The sequence below is a fragment of the Brienomyrus brachyistius genome, unplaced genomic scaffold, assembly GCF_023856365.1.
Source record: "Brienomyrus brachyistius isolate T26 unplaced genomic scaffold, BBRACH_0.4 scaffold428, whole genome shotgun sequence".
NCBI classification, from domain to species: Eukaryota; Metazoa; Chordata; class Actinopteri; order Osteoglossiformes; family Mormyridae; genus Brienomyrus; species Brienomyrus brachyistius.
In genome coordinates, this window is record NW_026042703.1 from 53,900 (window position 1) to 74,900 (window position 21,001).

The 21,001-nt window shown below is 48.2% G+C and overlaps 1 non-coding gene across 1 annotated transcript; it reads right to left on the reverse strand.

The window, feature by feature from the left end:
- Window positions 1–16,570: 16,570 nt before the first annotated feature.
- On the reverse strand, window positions 16,571–16,642 carry trnad-guc (transfer RNA aspartic acid (anticodon GUC)). Its single transcript has one exon. It is a non-coding gene; the product is annotated as a tRNA-Asp (tRNA).
- Window positions 16,643–21,001: the final 4,359 nt, after the last annotated feature.

Below are 21,001 nucleotides of genomic sequence, written 5' to 3' on the forward strand. Positions count from 1 at the left end.
CGATAATTGGACGTTTTCCCCTCTATTTGCATGGTAAAATATCACACTAATAATAACAAACGATACACAAAATTTCTCAATTTAGCATTTATTGAATACTCAACTTGGAAACAATAACACATTTATAAACAATAAAAATAGCAGCATCAGAATCTCTGTTAGTGCACAATATAGCAGCAAACTCCTCATGTTTGACGGAAGGAAATTTGTAAACAATACAAAAAGGAATAAGCATGTTATCTTCAGTTGTAATCCCACTTCCAGTCCCTGAGTCTTACTCACCACACTCATACTTCACAGCAATCAGACAGCAGTTAATTAACCAGAAGAGAAAAATGCAAAAACACAACAGAACTTGTAAATAATAACAAACTAATAGACAATAAAAATAGCAGCATCAGAATCTCTATTAGTGCCAAATATAGCAGCAAACTCCTCATGTCTGACGGAAGGAAAATTTGTAAATACACAAAGGAATGAGCACATCTTCAGTTTTAATCCCATTTCCAGTCCCTGAGTCTTCCTCATCCCACAAGCAGGCAAGGCATGTCACCCCGGTTGTGTGACACTTATTTTATATAATAAAATAAGTGCCCCCTGCGGCCCCAGAGCCCGAGCAGCCGTCTCCGCTGCCTGCAGCTACCGCGCCCACGTCCGAGGCGCTTTCCCTGCCTGCAGCTCCCGGGCAGGCGCCCCCTCTGCAGCCTGCAGCTCCAGTCCCTGGCCCCACTCCAGTCCCTTCTCCCCCTGTGACTCTGGTACCCTCACCCCGACGAGCCCGACCCCGGCCACGGGTCCTTATGTCTGTGTCCCATAAGGGGAGAGGACACAGACGCACGGCTGGGGTCCCACCCGCCCAGCCCCCTGGCTCGCCCTCCCTCGCCGGCGCTAGGGCTTGGTCGGCGCCTGCGGGTCCTGGCCCTCCGGGTCGGCTGTCGTCTGCGGGTCCCCCTCCGCGGCCTCGTCGCCCTGCCTCGGTCCCTCCTCCGGCGTCTTATCGGTTGCCTGCGGGCCCCCCGACGGCGGCTCCTCATTCGCCTGCTGGTCCTCCCGCTCTGGCGTGTCGGAGGACGTCGCCGTCTGCTGCGGCTCCCCCTCTCTCCTTGCCCTCGCCAGGGTCCCTTCCAGCTCCTTCGTCCCCTTCCCTGGTCTCCCCTCCGACTCCCTCCTTCGTCCCTGCGTCTGTCCCTCACCCCATCTCCTCGGCCCCTCCGGCTCCGGCCTCCCGGCCGCCTGCAGCCCTTCCGGCTGCCTCCCGTCGCCCGCTGGGTCTCCCTCGGGCTCCTCTTGGTTCCCCCTCCTTCTCTCCCTGGCCTCCCGTCTTTGTCCCTCCTGCCTCTGCTCCCCCTCGCTTTGTTCCTCCTGTCTCTGTCCCTCCTCTCTTTGTCCCTCGTCCCTCTGGCTTCTGCTCCTCTTTCCCCGATGTTCCCTTCGTTCACTCCCGGTCCTTTTGTCCTGCCTGTTCCCTCCGTGTCCCCCTTTCTGATCTGTTTCTCTGCCTTTCCTGTCTTATGTCAAGTCTTGTCCTGGCTCCTTCCCCTGTGCCAGTTCTGTCTGTCCGTTCTGTTCCCTGTCCCTCATTAATGAGGTTTTATATAGATATACATATATGCCCGGCTTGTCCGCTCCTCGTGTGTGCCACGCCCCCTGATTACCCACGTGTGCTTCCCTGATCGTCTCCTGCTTTGCCCGATTACTTTGATTAGTCATGACCTATTTTAAGTCCTGGTCTTACCTGTTTGCCCTGTCCGTCATTGTAGTTTGTCAATGCCTGCGTTCCGTCCTGCTCTACCCGCTCCGTTTCCCCGATTAAAGACCCGTTTTCACAAACACAAAAAATTGGTTCAGATAGGCGACGGACAATCTGATTGGCTCAGATAGGCGACGGACAATCTGATTGGCTCAGATAGGCGACGGACAATCTGATTGGCTCAGATAGGCGACGGACAATCTGATTGGCTCAGATAGGCGACGGACAATCTGATTGGCTCAGATAGGCGACGGACAATCTGATTGGCTCAGATAGGCGACGGACAATCTGATTGGCTCAGATAGGCGACGGACAATCTGATTGGCTCAGATAGGCGACGGACAATCTGATTGGCTCAGATAGGCGACGGACAATCTGATTGGCTCAGATAGGCGACGGACAATCTGATTGGCTCAGATAGGCGACGGACAATCTGATTGGCTCAGATAGGCGACGGACAATCTGATTGGCTCAGATAGGCGACGGACAATCTGATTGGCTCAGATAGGCGACGGACAATCTGATTGGCTCAGATAGGCGACGGACAATCTGATTGGCTCAGATAGGCGACGGACAATCTGATTGGCTCAGATAGGCGACGGACAATCTGATTGGCTCAGATAGGCGACGGACAATCTGATTGGCTCAGATAGGCGACGGACAATCTGATTGGCTCAGATAGGCGACGGACAATCTGATTGGCTCAGATAGGCGACGGACAATCTGATTGGCTCAGATAGGCGACGGACGATCTGATTGGCTCAGATAGGCGACGGACGATCTGATTGGCTCAGATAGGCGACGGACGATCTGATTGGCTCAGATAGGCGACGGACGATCTGATTGGCTCAGATAGGCGACGGACGATCTGATTGGCTCAGATAGGCGACGGACGATCTGATTGGCTCAGATAGGCGACGGACGATCTGATTGGCTCAGATAGGCGACGGACGATCTGATTGGCTCAGATAGGCGACGGACGATCTGATTGGCTCAGATAGGCGACGGACGATCTGATTGGCTCAGATAGGCGACGGACGATCTGATTGGCTCAGATAGGCGACGGACGATCTGATTGGCTCAGATAGGCGACGGACGATCTGATTGGCTCAGATAGGCGACGGACGATCTGATTGGCTCAGATAGGCGACGGACGATCTGATTGGCTCAGATAGGCGACGGACGATCTGATTGGCTCAGATAGGCGACGGACGATCTGATTGGCTCAGATAGGCGACGGACGATCTGATTGGCTCAGATAGGCGACGGACGATCTGATTGGCTCAGATAGGCGACGGACGATCTGATTGGCTCAGATAGGCGACGGACGATCTGATTGGCTCAGATAGGCGACGGACAATCTGATTGGCTCAGATAGGCGACGGACAATCTGATTGGCTCAGATAGGCGACGGACAATCTGATTGGCTCAGATAGGCGACGGACAATCTGATTGGCTCAGATAGGCGACGGACAATCTGATTGGCTCAGATAGGCGACGGACAATCTGATTGGCTCAGATAGGCGACGGACAATCTGATTGGCTCAGATAGGCGACGGACAATCTGATTGGCTCAGATAGGCGACGGACAATCTGATTGGCTCAGATAGGCGACGGACAATCTGATTGGCTCAGATAGGCGACGGACAATCTGATTGGCTCAGATAGGCGACGGACAATCTGATTGGCTCAGATAGGCGACGGACAATCTGATTGGCTCAGATAGGCGACGGACAATCTGATTGGCTCAGATAGGCGACGGACAATCTGATTGGCTCAGATAGGCGACGGACAATCTGATTGGCTCAGATAGGCGACGGACAATCTGATTGGCTCAGATAGGCGACGGACAATCTGATTGGCTCAGATAGGCGACGGACAATCTGATTGGCTCAGATAGGCGACGGACAATCTGATTGGCTCAGATAGGCGACGGACAATCTGATTGGCTCAGATAGGCGACGGACAATCTGATTGGCTCAGATAGGCGACGGACAATCTGATTGGCTCAGATAGGCGACGGACAATCTGATTGGCTCAGATAGGCGACGGACAATCTGATTGGCTCAGATAGGCGACGGACAATCTGATTGGCTCAGATAGGCGACGGACAATCTGATTGGCTCAGATAGGCGACGGACGATCTGATTGGCTCAGATAGGCGACGGACGATCTGATTGGCTCAGATAGGCGACGGACGATCTGATTGGCTCAGATAGGCGACGGACGATCTGATTGGCTCAGATAGGCGACGGACGATCTGATTGGCTCAGATAGGCGACGGACGATCTGATTGGCTCAGATAGGCGACGGACGATCTGATTGGCTCAGATAGGCGACGGACGATCTGATTGGCTCAGATAGGCGACGGACGATCTGATTGGCTCAGATAGGCGACGGACGATCTGATTGGCTCAGATAGGCGACGGACGATCTGATTGGCTCAGATAGGCGACGGACGATCTGATTGGCTCAGATAGGCGACGGACGATCTGATTGGCTCAGATAGGCGACGGACGATCTGATTGGCTCAGATAGGCGACGGACGATCTGATTGGCTCAGATAGGCGACGGACGATCTGATTGGCTCAGATAGGCGACGGACGATCTGATTGGCTCAGATAGGCGACGGACGATCTGATTGGCTCAGATAGGCGACGGACGATCTGATTGGCTCAGATAGGCGACGGACGATCTGATTGGCTCAGATAGGCGACGGACGATCTGATTGGCTCAGATAGGCGACGGACGATCTGATTGGCTCAGATAGGCGACGGACGATCTGATTGGCTCAGATAGGCGACGGACAATCTGATTGGCTCAGATAGGCGACGGACAATCTGATTGGCTCAGATAGGCGACGGACAATCTGATTGGCTCAGATAGGCGACGGACAATCTGATTGGCTCAGATAGGCGACGGACAATCTGATTGGTTCAGATAGGCGACGGACAATCTGATTGGTTCAGATAGGCGACGGACAATCTGATTGGTTCAGATAGGCGACGGACAATCTGATTGGCAGATTGTCCGTCGCCTATCTGAGCCAATCAGATTGTCCGTCGCCTATCTGAGCCAATCAGATTGTCCGTCGCCTATCTGAGCCAATCAGATTGTCCGTCGCCTATCTGAGCCAATCAGATTGTCCGTCGCCTATCTGAGCCAATCAGATTGTCCGTCGCCTATCTGAGCCAATCAGATTGTCCGTCGCCTATCTGAGCCAATCAGATTGTCCGTCGCCTATCTGAGCCAATCAGATTGTCCGTCGCCTATCTGAGCCAATCAGATTGTCCGTCGCCTATCTGAGCCAATCAGATTGTCCGTCGCCTATCTGAGCCAATCAGATTGTCCGTCGCCTATCTGAGCCAATCAGATTGTCCGTCGCCTATCTGAGCCAATCAGATTGTCCGTCGCCTATCTGAGCCAATCAGATTGTCCGTCGCCTATCTGAGCCAATCAGATTGTCCGTCGCCTATCTGAGCCAATCAGATTGTCCGTCGCCTATCTGAGCCAATCAGATTGTCCGTCGCCTATCTGAGCCAATCAGATTGTCCGTCGCCTATCTGAGCCAATCAGCTTGTCCGTCGCCTATCTGAGCCAATCAGATTGTCCGTCGCCTATCTGAGCCAATCAGATTGTCCGTCGCCTATCTGAGCCAATCAGATTGTCCGTCGCCTATCTGAGCCAATCAGATTGTCCGTCGCCTATCTGAGCCAATCAGATTGTCCGTCGCCTATCTGAGCCAATCAGATTGTCCGTCGCCTATCTGAGCCAATCAGATTGTCCGTCGCCTATCTGAGCCAATCAGATTGTCCGTCGCCTATCTGAGCCAATCAGATTGTCCGTCGCCTATCTGAGCCAATCAGATTGTCCGTCGCCTATCTGAGCCAATCAGATTGTCCGTCGCCTATCTGAGCCAATCAGATTGTCCGTCGCCTATCTGAGCCAATCAGATTGTCCGTCGCCTATCTGAGCCAATCAGATTGTCCGTCGCCTATCTGAGCCAATCAGATTGTCCGTCGCCTATCTGAGCCAATCAGATTGTCCGTCGCCTATCTGAGCCAATCAGATTGTCCGTCGCCTATCTGAGCCAATCAGATTGTCCGTCGCCTATCTGAGCCAATCAGATTGTCCGTCGCCTATCTGAGCCAATCAGATTGTCCGTCGCCTATCTGAGCCAATCAGATTGTCCGTCGCCTATCTGAGCCAATCAGATTGTCCGTCGCCTATCTGAGCCAATCAGATTGTCCGTCGCCTATCTGAGCCAATCAGATTGTCCGTCGCCTATCTGAGCCAATCAGATTGTCCGTCGCCTATCTGAGCCAATCAGATTGTCCGTCGCCTATCTGAGCCAATCAGATTGTCCGTCGCCTATCTGAGCCAATCAGATTGTCCGTCGCCTATCTGAGCCAATCAGATTGTCCGTCGCCTATCTGAGCCAATCAGATTGTCCGTCGCCTATCTGAGCCAATCAGATTGTCCGTCGCCTATCAGAGCCAATCAGATTGTCCGTCGCCTATCAGAGCCAATCAGATTGTCCGTCGCCTATCAGAGCCAATCAAATTGTCCGTCGCCTATCTGAGCCAATCAGATTGTCCGTCGCCTATCTGAGCCAATCAGATTGTCCGTCGCCTATCTGAGCCAATCAGATTGTCCGTCGCCTATCTGAGCCAATCAGATTGTCCGTCGCCTATCTGAGCCAATCAGATTGTCCGTCGCCTATCTGAGCCAATCAGATTGTCCGTCGCCTATCTGAGCCAATCAGATTGTCCGTCGCCTATCTGAGCCAATCAGATTGTCCGTCGCCTATCTGAGCCAATCAGATTGTCCGTCGCCTATCTGAGCCAATCAGATTGTCCGTCGCCTATCTGAGCCAATCAGATTGTCCGTCGCCTATCTGAGCCAATCAGATTGTCCGTCGCCTATCTGAGCCAATCAGATTGTCCGTCGCCTATCTGAGCCAATCAGATTGTCCGTCGCCTATCTGAGCCAATCAGATTGTCCGTCGCCTATCTGAGCCAATCAGATTGTCCGTCGCCTATCTGAGCCAATCAGATTGTCCGTCGCCTATCTGAACCAATCAGATTGTCCGTCGCCTATCTGAACCAATCAGATTGTCCGTCGCCTATCTGAACCAATCAGATTGTCCGTCGCCTATCTGAACCAATCAGATTGTCCGTCGCCTATCTGAACCAATCAGATTGTCCGTCGCCTATCTGAACCAATCAGATTGTCCGTCGCCTATCTGAACCAATCAGATTGTCCGTCGCCTATCTGAACCAATCAGATTGTCCGTCGCCTATCTGAACCAATCAGATTGTCCGTCGCCTATCTGAACCAATCAGATTGTCCGTCGCCTATCTGAACCAATCAGATTGTCCGTCGCCTATCTGAACCAATCAGATTGTCCGTCGCCTATCTGAACCAATCAGATCGTCCGTCGTCTATCTGAACCAATCAGATTGTTTTTCTTACACAAAAAATTATTCCGTTTTCAAAACACTTTTGTGCAAGAAATGCTCCCATGAGCCTGTGTTTAGTGCCTACAGAGGTCTTCTTTTTGCCACTGGTACAGGAGAGTACGGGTCCCACCTTGCCACAGCCAGGCACCTCCACGCTATCGACGGGCCGCGGAATCTCGATGGAGCGCACGTTGCCGTACTTGCAACACTTCTCCCGGATGTCCTCCAGGATCTCCTCGTAGTCCTCGTCGTCCACCAGCTCCTCGGGCATGACCATGTTGAGGAGGCACAGCACCTCCGTGGGCATGCCGGAGCTCTGCAGCCGCTGCAGCCCTGGAACCTGCAGCGTCACCGGCGTCTCGATGATGGCCGTCTGTCCCGGGGGGCGACAAGAGTGTCAGATACCCCCTGATCGTCCAATCGTCTCGAGTAACAGCGAGAAATTTACATGGACCCAAATAAACCCAAGAAATAGGGGCATTAAGCTTCCTGGGAGGCACCCAGGAACCAAGTTGGGTTTAGGACATCAGAAAGGCGGCAGCCGAGGGCAAATACTCACAGCGTTGGCATTCTTAGCCCCCACGCTTGCCCGCTGGACGATGAGCTTCTTGTCTCCGAGCTGCATGCCATTGAGTCCAGCCACGGCCTGCGGGATGCATCCCACACAAGCGTCAGCAATTCCATCCGGAAGCCCCGAGTCACCCCAGACCTTCCAGCTGCTGCCCCACCTCACGCACCTGGTCAGTGGCACTGATGTCCACGTATTCACAGAAAGCATAACCCTTAGACAGTGACGTGGCACTGTCCTTCACAAGGTTGAAGGCCTTAAGAGGTCCGAACGACGTCAAGAGTTCCTTCACCTGGGCAAGAGGAGGAGACGCGGGGGGGCGATTAGCCCGACAGTCCAGGCACGGCGCCTCGCTAGAAATGCTAATCTTAACTGTGGGAGAAGCAGCATGTTAAACTTTGCAAAACGACATGAGGAAACAGTGAAGACATCAGGAAAATGGCTTTATGACAAGTGGCTCGACATTACGGTGCAACACTAGAGCTCAAAGCCCCCTGTGCCCTTTCTGCATGACTTACTTACTGGTAGCGTACAAAAGTAACTATTTTGATTCTTGTCAATGAATGATAACACAGATTCCCCCCCCCCCCATCCTACAGCATATACAACACAACTGAATTCCTAATCAAGTTCTCTGATAATTCCAACTACGAATTTTGAAATATGGACCGAGTTGCATCTGATTTTAAGGGCCACAATAATTAAGCTAGATGGTATATAAAAAAAAAACTAAATAAAAACAGCTAATTATATGTTAAGTGTTCCATGTATACAATGTGGAGGGGGGGGGGCGACTCGGCAGAACACAAACCCAGCCGAATCACTGACTTCCTGTTCTTAAAACCAAGAACCACATTGGTGCAGTTAATTAGAGGGACAAAGCCTACAGGAGATAAACTCACAGGTAAAGCTAAGAGCCGCCACAGGGTCCTGCTAAAGGGGCCACGGCTTGAAGCCAAACAGGACGAAATAGCTCTGCTAACATCATTCCTCACTTATTCTACAGGAATCTACTGTAAAGCCGCATTAACCACTGACTTCAGAAAGGAGTCACCTGGGACACTGGCAGCCACAAGAGGGCGCTACCTCCTACCTTCTCTTAGGGGCAAAAAAAAAAAAAAATCAAATTTATACCCTGTGATCAGCATAATAAGTCTCTCCCCAGCCTTCAACCCCCAAAAAAAGGACCCCATATGCTTAAGAGCACTCCAGGACAGAGCCCCCCCACAGGGGCAGGCCGTCGACAGGGAGGATATCCGTGCGAGGGACGGAATGTCTTACTTGCCTTGTGTTACATGTTGGCATGGCAGCAGTAGGTCAGTACTACTGAACAAATTATGAGCGAAGACTTAACGATCTTACAGGCCCCTAGCTGGGGACAAAGTGGGGAACAAAAATGAAAGAGCTGTAAGTATCAAAGCGGTAGCAGGGACTGCAAAAAAAATGTAAACACCAGGATACAAGCAGCGGTTTCCATTTCACCTGTCTATGGCACATTTACTGGCTTTGACGTGAAATACATTAACAGTTCTGCTGGATTCAAACTCTCTCCCCCCAGTGCTGCTTTGGTACAGCCTTCCTCTTGACTTGGATTACATGTGACTCACACTGGATAAGAAAGATTACGATGACAATCCGAAAAGGAGGAAAAAAATCAAAGAAAAACAAACTGACTGCACTTCTCACTTACCTTTCACTGAAACCGCGATCACTATCTTGTGGGCTGAGTCTTGCCATTTTTAACAGTTTAGGCTAAAGTGAGTGGGACACCGGAGCTCAAAATGTTACAATGCAGGGGTGGACGCAAAACGTTTTGCGATTAACTTTTGCAAAATAAATAGGTAAACTATTAAATGCCTGTATGGATTATGTCTATAATGGGCCGATTTCAGTGGGGTGGCGATATAGGAAGAAAAAAAAAAAATCATAAAAGATGCTAATGAGAAGTAGAAAATGTCTAAAATGTGACCCTTTCAACACTTTCAGAGTAAGACGACCTCATCTGTGCATGTTGTTATGGTAATATTATCCATCACTGACGTCATAACAGAATAGGGCATGGGGCACGATGTGAAAACTCCAGTGAAGCTGATAATCGTTCACCGGGAAAAAGGTCCGAAGTATTTTCTGCCTTTCGAGCGACACAGCAATGTAGGGAACGATTCTTCCGCAGCTCCCCATCGCTGTTAACGGGATGTGAAGTCATCGTTCTCAGTGTGCGGACATGGACGTGAGACACGGCACGTCTGCGAATACTGAAGCGTTTGGGGACTTGGTCGATCTCCCCCACATTTCAAGCACAGTCTATGGTAGTGTTTCCCAGCCCAGTCCTCGGGGGTACCCCCCCGGTCAGTCCACGTTTTTGCTTCCTCTCAGCACACCTGTACCAGGTATTCGGTGTTCCTGATTGGCTGGGAGCTAGGAGGGAGCGAAAATGTGGACAGTCGGCGGTTCCCCGAGGACTGGGATTGGGCAAACACAGGTGTACGGCAATGTGGAGGTATTCGTCAGTTAGGTGACGCGCAGATGACTCGATTTTAAATTTTCATGCAGCAAAACGACGCGGCTGATTCATCCGACTAACACTCAGCAATTAACCCGATATACAAATATTCCAGGGTACCCAGCAACAGGCAGCACAGGGACTGGCTACGTGACTGGTTTGGCAAGCCGCCAGCTGTAAGGCACGTTTCCCAAAGCCTTTGTTGCTAATAAGGTTATTTGCTAACAACATTAGATAACAACTGAATGGTTCCAACTATGCAAGTCGATAACATGAGGTTTTGGGAAACGTACCTTTTACATTAGCGGGGTCTCAATATCTTCATAATTTACAGCTGGATAAACAATGAGCGTAATGTAACTGTCAACTCATTACCTACATGTCTAATAAATGTTTAATAAATCCCATGAATATCTTTAAAAAAAAAAAAAAAAAACCTCAAATGTGCGGCTATTTTCAGCAGCTAGCTTTAAACATGATGCTGACATTTGACCCCCCAGTATCTTGTAATGAATTTTAAGCGGTGAGGTAACTTTGACAGGCTTTCTTTTCCTACTAATCAGTTACACAGAGACGAGTGTTTATTTTATGTATGTATGTGCGTGCGCGTGCGTGCGTGCGTGCGTGTGCGTGTGTGTGCATGCCTGCTTGAGTTCCACGTGCAGCAGTGGGACAGAAACACAGGAGGGTTGTGGGTCGGCTCCCCGGCGACAGAGACTGAGGGCGGGGTACCTGATCGTCACTGAGATAGTTGGGCAGGCCTCCGACAAAGAGCTTGTGTGGCGAGTCTGGAACCACGGTGGAGACGACCCCTGCAGACAGAGCGGCACGGCGCCCAAAGCCGGCCGATCACAGCAAACCGTCAACATGCCGGATAATGACCACGAGCAAACGGCGCGAGTGAAATAAGCCAACTTCAAATCAGTATGACGTCGTTATCTCCTATATAATATCAGATAAATGTAACTCCAGCAAAAAAATACCTAAATACTGGGGCAGTTTGACGACTGTTTTTTGTCTCTCCCATCTTGCTCTCCATGGGAGATGCTGACACATGCAGCACCAGTCAAAAGTATGGACACACCTGCTCTTAATGCATTTGTCTCTATTTTAGCTGTTATTCACCTTATAGTAAAAGGCCTTTGGGCATGGAAGTTATGCATATGAAGTACTGCAAAGACAAAATTTTTGTCTCTTCAAAATAGGAGCCATTGGCTTCGATGACAGCATTGCGGACTCAACCAGCTAACATATGTACCCACCTGGACCGTTTCTCCAACAGTCCTCGAGTTTCCACAAGTTCTGCGCGCAAGCTGGCTACCTTACTCTTACTCTCATCCAACTGATCCCAAACCAGCTCTATAGAGTTTAGGTTGGGGGGCTGTGGGGACCATCTCTTTCCTAGTTCACAAGGTAATAAGCTACTTGCATAACCTTCAAGGTGGGCTTTGGGTCATTATCTTGCTGAAAAACAAGTCATTTTCAGTAGGTGTGTCCAGAATTTTTAACTAGAATAGGAGCCAGCAACCCTAGAACAATTTGGGGGTTAGGGTCCTTGCTCAAGGGCCCAGTGGTGAAATCACTCTGCCAACCCTGCCAACCAGCAACCTTCTTTTCATGGGCAAACATCACAGAGCCACACAACACCCCTATGTTAACAGTAAGAAGTGAGTGACTGAGCTGTGTGTGTGTGTGTGTGGCTCAGCTGGTTAGGATGCCAGCGTTATCATCAGAAGATCACTGGTTCACATCACTGGTGATCACACCACTGGGCCGGCGAGTTTGCTCTAGGGACAGGCTGACCCTGATTTCTCAAAAAAAAAAAAAAAAAAAAAAACATTCTTCACTTTGGATAAAACTGTCTGCTAAATATTTACAACATTAAGTAAATAAAAGTGAAAGTCTCCCTCTTTATATGACAAGACATCCGCAGCTTGCGAAGGACAGTCAGTCCGTAACGAGTACAAAAAACTGGCCTTGCCGATCGGCTCTTCAAAGGTAAATAAAGATTAAGGTTATGACGGCGACAAGCAAAACGGACCTGGTACGTGGAAGGCGGGCTGCTCTGAGATGCCAGGCAGGGGGCGATAGTCGTGGGGCCGCCTGATTTTTAACGACTGACCCTGGAAAATGATGCCGTCGAAGGCCATTGCCTGCGTGGTCTCATCCACGGACCGAAACTAGGGCAGAACGAAGAACGTCGTTAATCAGGGAAGGCTGCGGTCTCCGCCTGGACACAGCAGCCATTAGGCAGGAAAGACTCTTACTTCAAGGAAGGCAAAGTTCTTGTCCTGGTTTATCTGAACAGCGAGGACGGGATTGGTGGGACCTTGACATAAGCCAGCCAATCGCATCTGGGTATTGAAGAAATCCGCCATGGCCTCCTAAAAAGACAGGCAGACACACTGAATGAAGACAGGCAGACGTCTGAAGACATCAAAACAGGCAAACGAGAAAAAAAATGACTGACAAGTCTAGTACATTTATCTATTTATTTTGCGGACACTTTCATCCAAAGCAACATACATTTCATTGAAGAAGCAGGACCAGACAGTTCCTAGAGCAAATAGTGCTTAAGGGCTGCGCTCGGGGGCCCAATGGTGAAATCACTCTGCTGCCCAAGGGATTTGAACCAACAACCTTCTTGTGACCGGCTCAGTGTCCTAACTCACTGAGCTACACATGACACCAGTATGCATGACAGAAGGCAACGCGGGACTTTGCCTGGACTCACCTCCGTCAGGCCGAAGGGGATGTTGCCGACATAAAGCCGCCTGGCCTGCCGGGTCATCTGGCTGCCGACCATCGGCACCTGGGTGGGCGTCACTGCCACGCCGCTGGTGGTGGATGTTGCCAGTAAAGCTATCGTGGGGATCTGCCCTGCAGCTGTGGGGAGGAGAAAGGGCTTCAAGACCCCAACCAGGGACGGCCAGAACATCCGGATCGTCGCCTTCATTTGCTTCTAACCCCTAGGTTTAAGCTCTCTTCACACTGTCTGAAATCATCCCAAGTGTTATTCCCTCTTTGACCAGCAGGGGGGAGGAGGGCACTCCAGAATAAATGCTTTCATTGCAACCAATATACCATAACCTTGCAATACTGAACTAGCACACATGGAAGCGTCGCATCCAAACCTTGCATTGCCTTGTACTGCATGGGGGTGATGTGCTCGAATCCCGGAGGGGGAACATCCCAGTACTTGTATGTCCTTTTCTTACGGCTTCTCCGAGGAGAGTAGCTGCCCAAACACAAAACAGAAGGTTGTTTTCCCCAAACAATACAGTGTAAACACTCAGAATCTGGCAAAAACAAACAGATGGCAGAATGTTTACATTTAACTTTGGATCGCAGGCAGTTTAAGGTCATGAGGGTGTGACCATGCGCCACTTTTTAGGCTGGCTTTGAGGTCCCATCGCTATGGCGGGGGCTACTTATAAACGCCAGTTAAAATTTAATATGGGTACAGTCCCCCTTCCCACCACGAAGAAACCAATTGGTTGATTGTGAAAGAAACTTGTTAAGAGGCCTCAAACCATGCTAGATATCAGCTTCAGTGCCTGTAACCGGGACCGTGAGGGGGGGTACCTGTGCTTCTTGTGCTCGCGTGAGCTGCTCCGTCGGTCACGACCCTTGCGGTCGCGGCTGCTGCTGCGCTTCTCGTGACTCCGCCCCCTGGAGTCCTTGCTCCAGCGGCGGTGCTTCTCGCCACGGCTCAGAGACCGGCTGCGGCTACGCTTCTTGTGTCGCTCCTTCTCCCGCTCTGGGGGACGACACCGTGGTACCAGTGAGACGGTGGGCGGAGCGACATGACTGCCCCCCTACCATCCATTTCGATAAATCCAAGATGTGTAACTCAGAGGGATTATGAATGTGTGTCCGGATGGTTGTGGGTTTGAAGCCCATGAGTCACAGAGTAATCATATTACCAACTTCCCTGGGGTGCTGGATGCTGACTGACCCAGCGCTATGCCTTAAAAGTCACTTACGGAGACCAAGATGTGGTACGGGGTCTAACTCCCCAGTTTCCTCACCAGAATGAAGCACCTCCATTCAATTCACATATTCAATCACACCCTCCTGAAACAAACACACCCATCTCTCAATGGCTAATAATTTCAAGGGCACAAGGACATCCCCTTGAATGTCAGTCTGTTGTGAAACAATAAAAACATAACCAGACTAATTAATGATATAGGAGCACAGTGGTGAGTACAGTTGCCTCACGCCTCCGAGTCTGGAGGCCTGAATTTTGCCTCTGCTCTCTGTATGGGGAATTTGCCTGGAATAGGCTCCAGGGGAGCCTGACTAAGATAACTGGTTGGACGATGGATGGGTAATTAATATCGTTTCAATCTGACAGACAGCACTTTATTAAACTAGCAATAAAATATCACCTTTCTATCCCAGCAGGTCCTTCATATAGAAGCTTAAATAAATCCCTGAAGGTGCAGTTTTCAGTGAAGCATTTAAACGCAGGTGCTGCTCGAGGAATCAGCTTCATGCATCAGTTATAACAGCGTTACGGTAATGCACCGCTGCAAAAGTACAGACACGGAGCGGCCAATGCATCTTACGTAAATCGGTAATAACCAATTACCGCAATCGCAGGCATAGTCAGAGCGCAGATATGAATGACTGGAACTGCTAGTTTATCAAACACGGCGGCACTTAGTGCTCGTCTAGCCGAATCAGGTCGTTTCGAATGACATTTTAGTGATTTAGTGATAAGGAGCTGATATGACAAGATTGCCATTTGATAGGTACATAAATCAATCCTACTTTCGACTCCGTTGTAACGCATGTTGTATATTTCAGTTGCGTTAGTATGGCTTAAGTTTATTCAGTTTACTGGATTCTCTGCACTTTAATGAAGTTATATGTGTATTGTTATATAACTGTACATCATTGTTAGTTACTGCTATCCGCTGTAAAGGTAGATACAGGTGCAAGACTTTGCAATAACGACCTAAAAGCAGTTGTTATGATTCCAGGGAACGCGGCTGATTTTTAGAGTCTATACATCATGAAGAAACGGCGATCGTGTGAGAAAGACTTATTCTGTACGGATGACAGGGCCAGCATTTCGGACCCAAGGGAAAGGCTATTGTGCATCGGAAAGAGACAAAATCATATCATTATATAGAAAACTCGTCGTAGTATTTAAAAACCAAGTAACTAACACTGTTATTAAGTGCGGACTTTAAATCAAGTGGTCGCGGTCGTTTTTATTTGCATAAAACTTTAAACGTGATCTTGAAAATATAACGCTTGCAACAAACATCCATGCATAGTGTGTTACTGCGAATGAAAATACGCGGGTCACAATTTATGATCCAAGTGTATAATGGTAAATAATTAAATAAATAAAACCGCAGGCTTTCACATCGAGTGCACCCCAATAACGTTTCATTGAAATGTCCATGTTATGTACGCCGGGCACTGATGGATGCAGGCCTAGCGATCTCTATAACAATGCCAAGCAAAGAATGTCACTGATTTACCAAAGCGGTCAGTTTTCGGGGATCCTGCGGCAGCTGGGAGAAGAAGAATCGGGCAGGTTTCAGAATCGGCGAGCGCTCGGATAAAAGGCACCGATTTCCCAGCCGCGCTTTTCTTTTCGGAACCAGCAGAAGTGCCCTCCGCACCATCCTCGGCGCTAGGACACGCCGGCCACTTTATTACCCTAAAACAGGGAGCATACACCGATCTTCAAAGCCAAACTTACCTTGCCGATTTTCGCTTAACTGCTTCTCAAACTCATCGAAATCGGACATTTTTCAGTCCGTACTAAAGACGTATTGCAAAATAAGCAGAGGTCCAACAGTAGGCCTTTGAATGGGCTACAGGCTGCATTGGGTTCTGCTGCTTTTTCTTCCGAGTCGCCTGCCCCTCCTCCCCCGAAGTCATCGGCTCTTCCTCGGTTGTATCACACACAGGGTTAAGGACAACGTGATTATATCGAACCAAAATTGAAATGTGCAAGTTGACTTTCCTAGTTATACGTCTTCATTTTTATTCTGGGTTTAACAACCATGAGTTTATGACGTATTTTACATGATTAGTTGGCGACTGGACCTTATTGTTTATATCTCTTATTAAGGATCCATCCATCCATACATCAATTATCAAAACCACACACTTACAATCCGAGTCTAGTTTCATATGCTGCGCTGCTGAGCGACCCGCAGAATATTATGCATGAGTACAAGTCACAAGCCCCGTTTCCACTAACACGGGGCCGGTTCTAGCTTGGTGCCTTTTGAGACCGAGGCAAAAAGATGCAGACTCTCCCCGTCGGGGAATCGAACCCCGGTCTCCCGCGTGACAGGCGGGGATACTCACCACTATACTAACGAGGAGATGTACGCGCACTACTTTTACATCTTCAAGATAAACAGCGGATGACTACTAACATTTGCGAGTAATCAATGACTGAGCTTCATGTCATGACCATGGTGCTCAAGAGAAGAAAAAATACATAATGTACGTCCACTGATACCAGAACAACCATATAGCTTTATACTAAGACGATGATTAAACGGAAAATTCCTTTACAAAACACTGCCACAAAATCATAGTTTCGCAATATTACATCGTGCAACGGGACACAGTGTAAGTACGTGAAGTCGGTAATTAAATCAAGAAAAAAAAGTGAGAGGAAAAGAATACTTTTCTATTATCATATTTTTCTAACTGGCCAAACTGAGTCATATTTTGATTATACACACTAACAGAAAAACAGTGCAAATCTCCGGTAGTCCGTTTCACTTGCGCTCCGCTATGGGGCAGTAACAAGCAGAGCTTAAGTGTGGAAGGAAAAAAAAAACACAGGACAGCATCAATCCCAACTTCACAAACGCCGGAGATCGAGATGCTGTAAGCATGACAATTAACATCTTTATCCAAGGGAACAGCTGCAAGACACAGATGCCGCGCCTAACAAAGGTAGGATCGATTCCGAAGTTCAGGCATTTACAGACGCGGACTCTTCTGGAGTTGATTTTTTTCGGGAGATACGCATCAACTTCAAAAGTATGAACCGCATTATATCTATATCTGTTATGACGTTGTAGCTATTGATACTGATGCATCACAAAAATAATTTAAATGTTTTTTCATTCTGACATATGTTCGTTCGGACGAGGATTTTATTATATGAGATAAGTTTTAAATGAAAACTTTTTTTAATCTATATGATTAATTCTCGAATCTAAGCCAGACTTCACATAAATCATTCATTCATAAATATAATGGAACATACAACATCCAGGTATCCATGAAATTTATGATCAGGCTATACGTTTGTGATAACAACAAAACAACACAACATGTATATTTACAATATATGGGCCTATTGTTTAATATTGCCTCCAAATTATAGCCAGACAATAACGCAATAGGCCGACATCAAACTATTTTCATGTAAAACAAAAGTGCTGGCAGTTTGCTTGTGCTTACAGACCCCGCCTTGAGCCCATCCAGAAAGATCCCAAAAATAACCGACAAGCAAAGGTTGTAACAATCTGAGCATGTTTAGTTTAATGTAATCAGGAGCCGAATTAATAACGCGAATAAATGATCAAACCGAAAGTCTGTAGTCGGGAATATCCGATAACGTCTTTGACGTGCAGTTAAGATAGTCAGAGGAAAAACCTTGTAGTTTACTTATATATATGCCTAAATATATGAGTGTGTCTCTCCGGTGATTTAATGATGAATATAACGATTACATATCAAATCACACATTAAGCAATTATTATATTACTAGGTTGAACGTTTTCACTATGTCTGTCGTCACCTTGATTTCACGATTTTGACTATTCTTCTTATCCCAGATTGAACAAGTCATTGTGGCGATGCAAGATCCCGACATGGGGATAAAGATGAAGAATCAAAGACTGTTAATCACAGTGATTCCACATGCGATGACAGGTGCACGATACATATTTTACTTTTTAAAAATAATTTTTCATGCCGCCCGGGTTGTCTTACACCCGGCCGTGCAGTGTCCCGGGGGCCGGGTCCTAATGGTCATTTAAGCCCTTCACAGGAAAGCCCATACATCGGCGGTCTTCGGGAATCCTGTGCATTAAGACTGTCATCGATCTCCTTGCGCTCATATTTATTTATGTAATTTATTTATCGAGTTCAGCGTTTTTGATTTATGACGGCTTAATGCATTTCTCGACTCTAACTAGATGCCTTCCTCGCTATGCCTTCCCAGGAAATGATATCGTGGAGTGGCTAATTCAGAAGTACTCCATCATGGAAGAAGGTAGGGCCGAGAAGTATGTAGGGAAGCGTTACCTGGTGCTCTTATGTGAGGTTAATCGATTGTTTTTTTCCCTTCGTGACGACGATGGCGCCCCTGCTGGCGAAAGACGTCATCAGGTTTTTTTTTTTTTGTAATAAAATAACAGAAATAAACGAGTCTTTTGAATAATAAATACAAATGAAGTAATAGAATTTGTCATCCATACAACAGATTAGCCTAGCTGCATTTATGTGTAAGCATATGCAATTCACGTGTCTGACAGAAGCATGTTCTGTTCCATTGATATTGCTGAGCCTGTGAATTAATAAATGTCAGAATTGAGCTTGTCCATAACATAGACACCCCATTCGCCTGAAGCTTTTGGGATTTTCTTCCCCTGGCGTCAATTTATCTGCTGAATTATTTATCTTTCTGCTGAGAGGCTATTAGTACAAATAATCTGTAGGCCAGTCCCGAGTCGCGCCGCTACGCATGCTGAGCTGTACGGTTTGATAGTCCCGATGCAAACTTCGCTGATAGCCAGAGGCAGTCAGTCATGCCTGGAGAAATATCGCTATCCGTCTCCCTCATTATGCACTTCTGCAAGACGCTGTTGTCCTGAATTCCCGGGCGATGCAGATGAGGTTTTAAATAGCAAGGGAGCAGATTTCCCTGATTTACAGCCCAGATTGGAAAAGAAGTCGGAATGGAAAGGAGGGGACTTTTAGGCAGTAGATGGCAGATGCATTAACAGACTTGAATGGGCAAAAAACCTGTTGCCCCGGTAAGCAGTTACCCCTCCCTGTAAACACTAGGCTTCCCCCTAGCAGCGCTGTTGCTGCGCCGGTCTGAAACCCCCGGGAGCGCCTGACTGCCAATGGCCGCGGAGGCAGCCGGAAAGTGGAAAGTCCCAATTACTTGTAATTAATTATAGTTCCGATGAGGAATGCACCATCCCCGCGGCTTATTCTGTGCACCATGTCAACGTTTTTTCCAGTTACTTGCTATACCGTAAAATAAAATATAATATGCCTACTCAGTTTCTAGTTATCGTGTGTTCTACTGTATTCCACTGACAAAAATTTAGAGAATTACTATGCCTAAATCTGGGCTACGAGTAGTGGATTTGTTTGAGCTTTGAGTAGTTTACGTGGAAATGAGTGACCACTTTGTGTGTTTTCAGAGGCACTTCATGTGGGGAATCTGATCGTGAAGCACGGCTACATTTACCCCCTAAAGGACCCCAGGACGCTCGTCCTGGGGCCCGACGAGACGCCGTATCGCTTCCAGGTAACCTAAAACCACGGTTTCTTCAGATGGAGGGCAGCGCGAGAGGGTGGTGGCCATGTGGGGGGGCACGCATATCGAAACTATTCGTTGGAGAGACTGCGGAATTACCGTGTAGGACAGTATTTCTCAATCTGGTCCGGGCTCCAGAGCTGAGAGGGTGCAAAAACGTAGACTGTCTGGTAGGGAGCTGGGAGGGAGCAAAAACGTGGATCATCTGTGTGTCGCCGAGGACCGGATTGGGAAACACTGATGTATGAGAACCAATGCCAGTTAAAGTAGCAAAATGCCTTCCACCCGCCTTGTCCCTGACATGTTAAATCACAAAGCACCTTTGTCACGCTGCTTCTGAATAGTTTCAAATGACAGCATCTCCTTTTTGCTAGACTCCGTACTTCTGGAGCTCTCAGCAGTGGCCAGCCTCCGAGCTAGATTACGGTGATTACCAATTATTAATCATGTGCTCGCCTATTACATCATTACTTCCCTTTACTAGAATAATAGAAAAACACAGTTTCTTGCCATGTCTTTCTTTTGCTCTTCTAAAGCGATTTATTTGACTAAGAAGAATATCAGAAAGCAAGGGCAGCTGATAGACTATGAAAAGGTAAGAGAAAATTTTTATTTATGTACATTTCAATGCTATTCTTATTCGCTGGTCTGAAGCATTGCTTGATGAGATCATGTGATAGCTGAATGCTCATGGGAGTTTTACTTACACAAAATATTATGAGGGTAGAAGGAAAAATGATTGGTTCAGAGAGATAACCAATTAGATTGTACATGAGGTGGATCCGAGCAACTAGAGGAGGCAGGAGCAACCAATCAGATGTCTTGGTCCTGCCTCCTCTGCAATCTGATTGGTTATCTATCCGAACCAATCATTTTCCTTCTGCCCTCAGAACATTTTTGTGTAAGAAAACCTCCCACCAATTATGCACATAGTAGGATCGCACATAGACATCCACCAACTTGCCGCCATGTTGCGTCAGGGTCAACGCATTTTAGGTTCTCATCAGTAAGAGGGTTTGTGAATCCGACACTGCCAGCTGATATCCTGGGAGGGGTTCGGCCTGTGAGTCATAACGTGAACCCATGCAGCAACGCAGCCAGCCGTGCGACCTGGCAATGTCGCATTTAAACATCGTCTCCGCAGGACAGCTACAACATGTTGCAC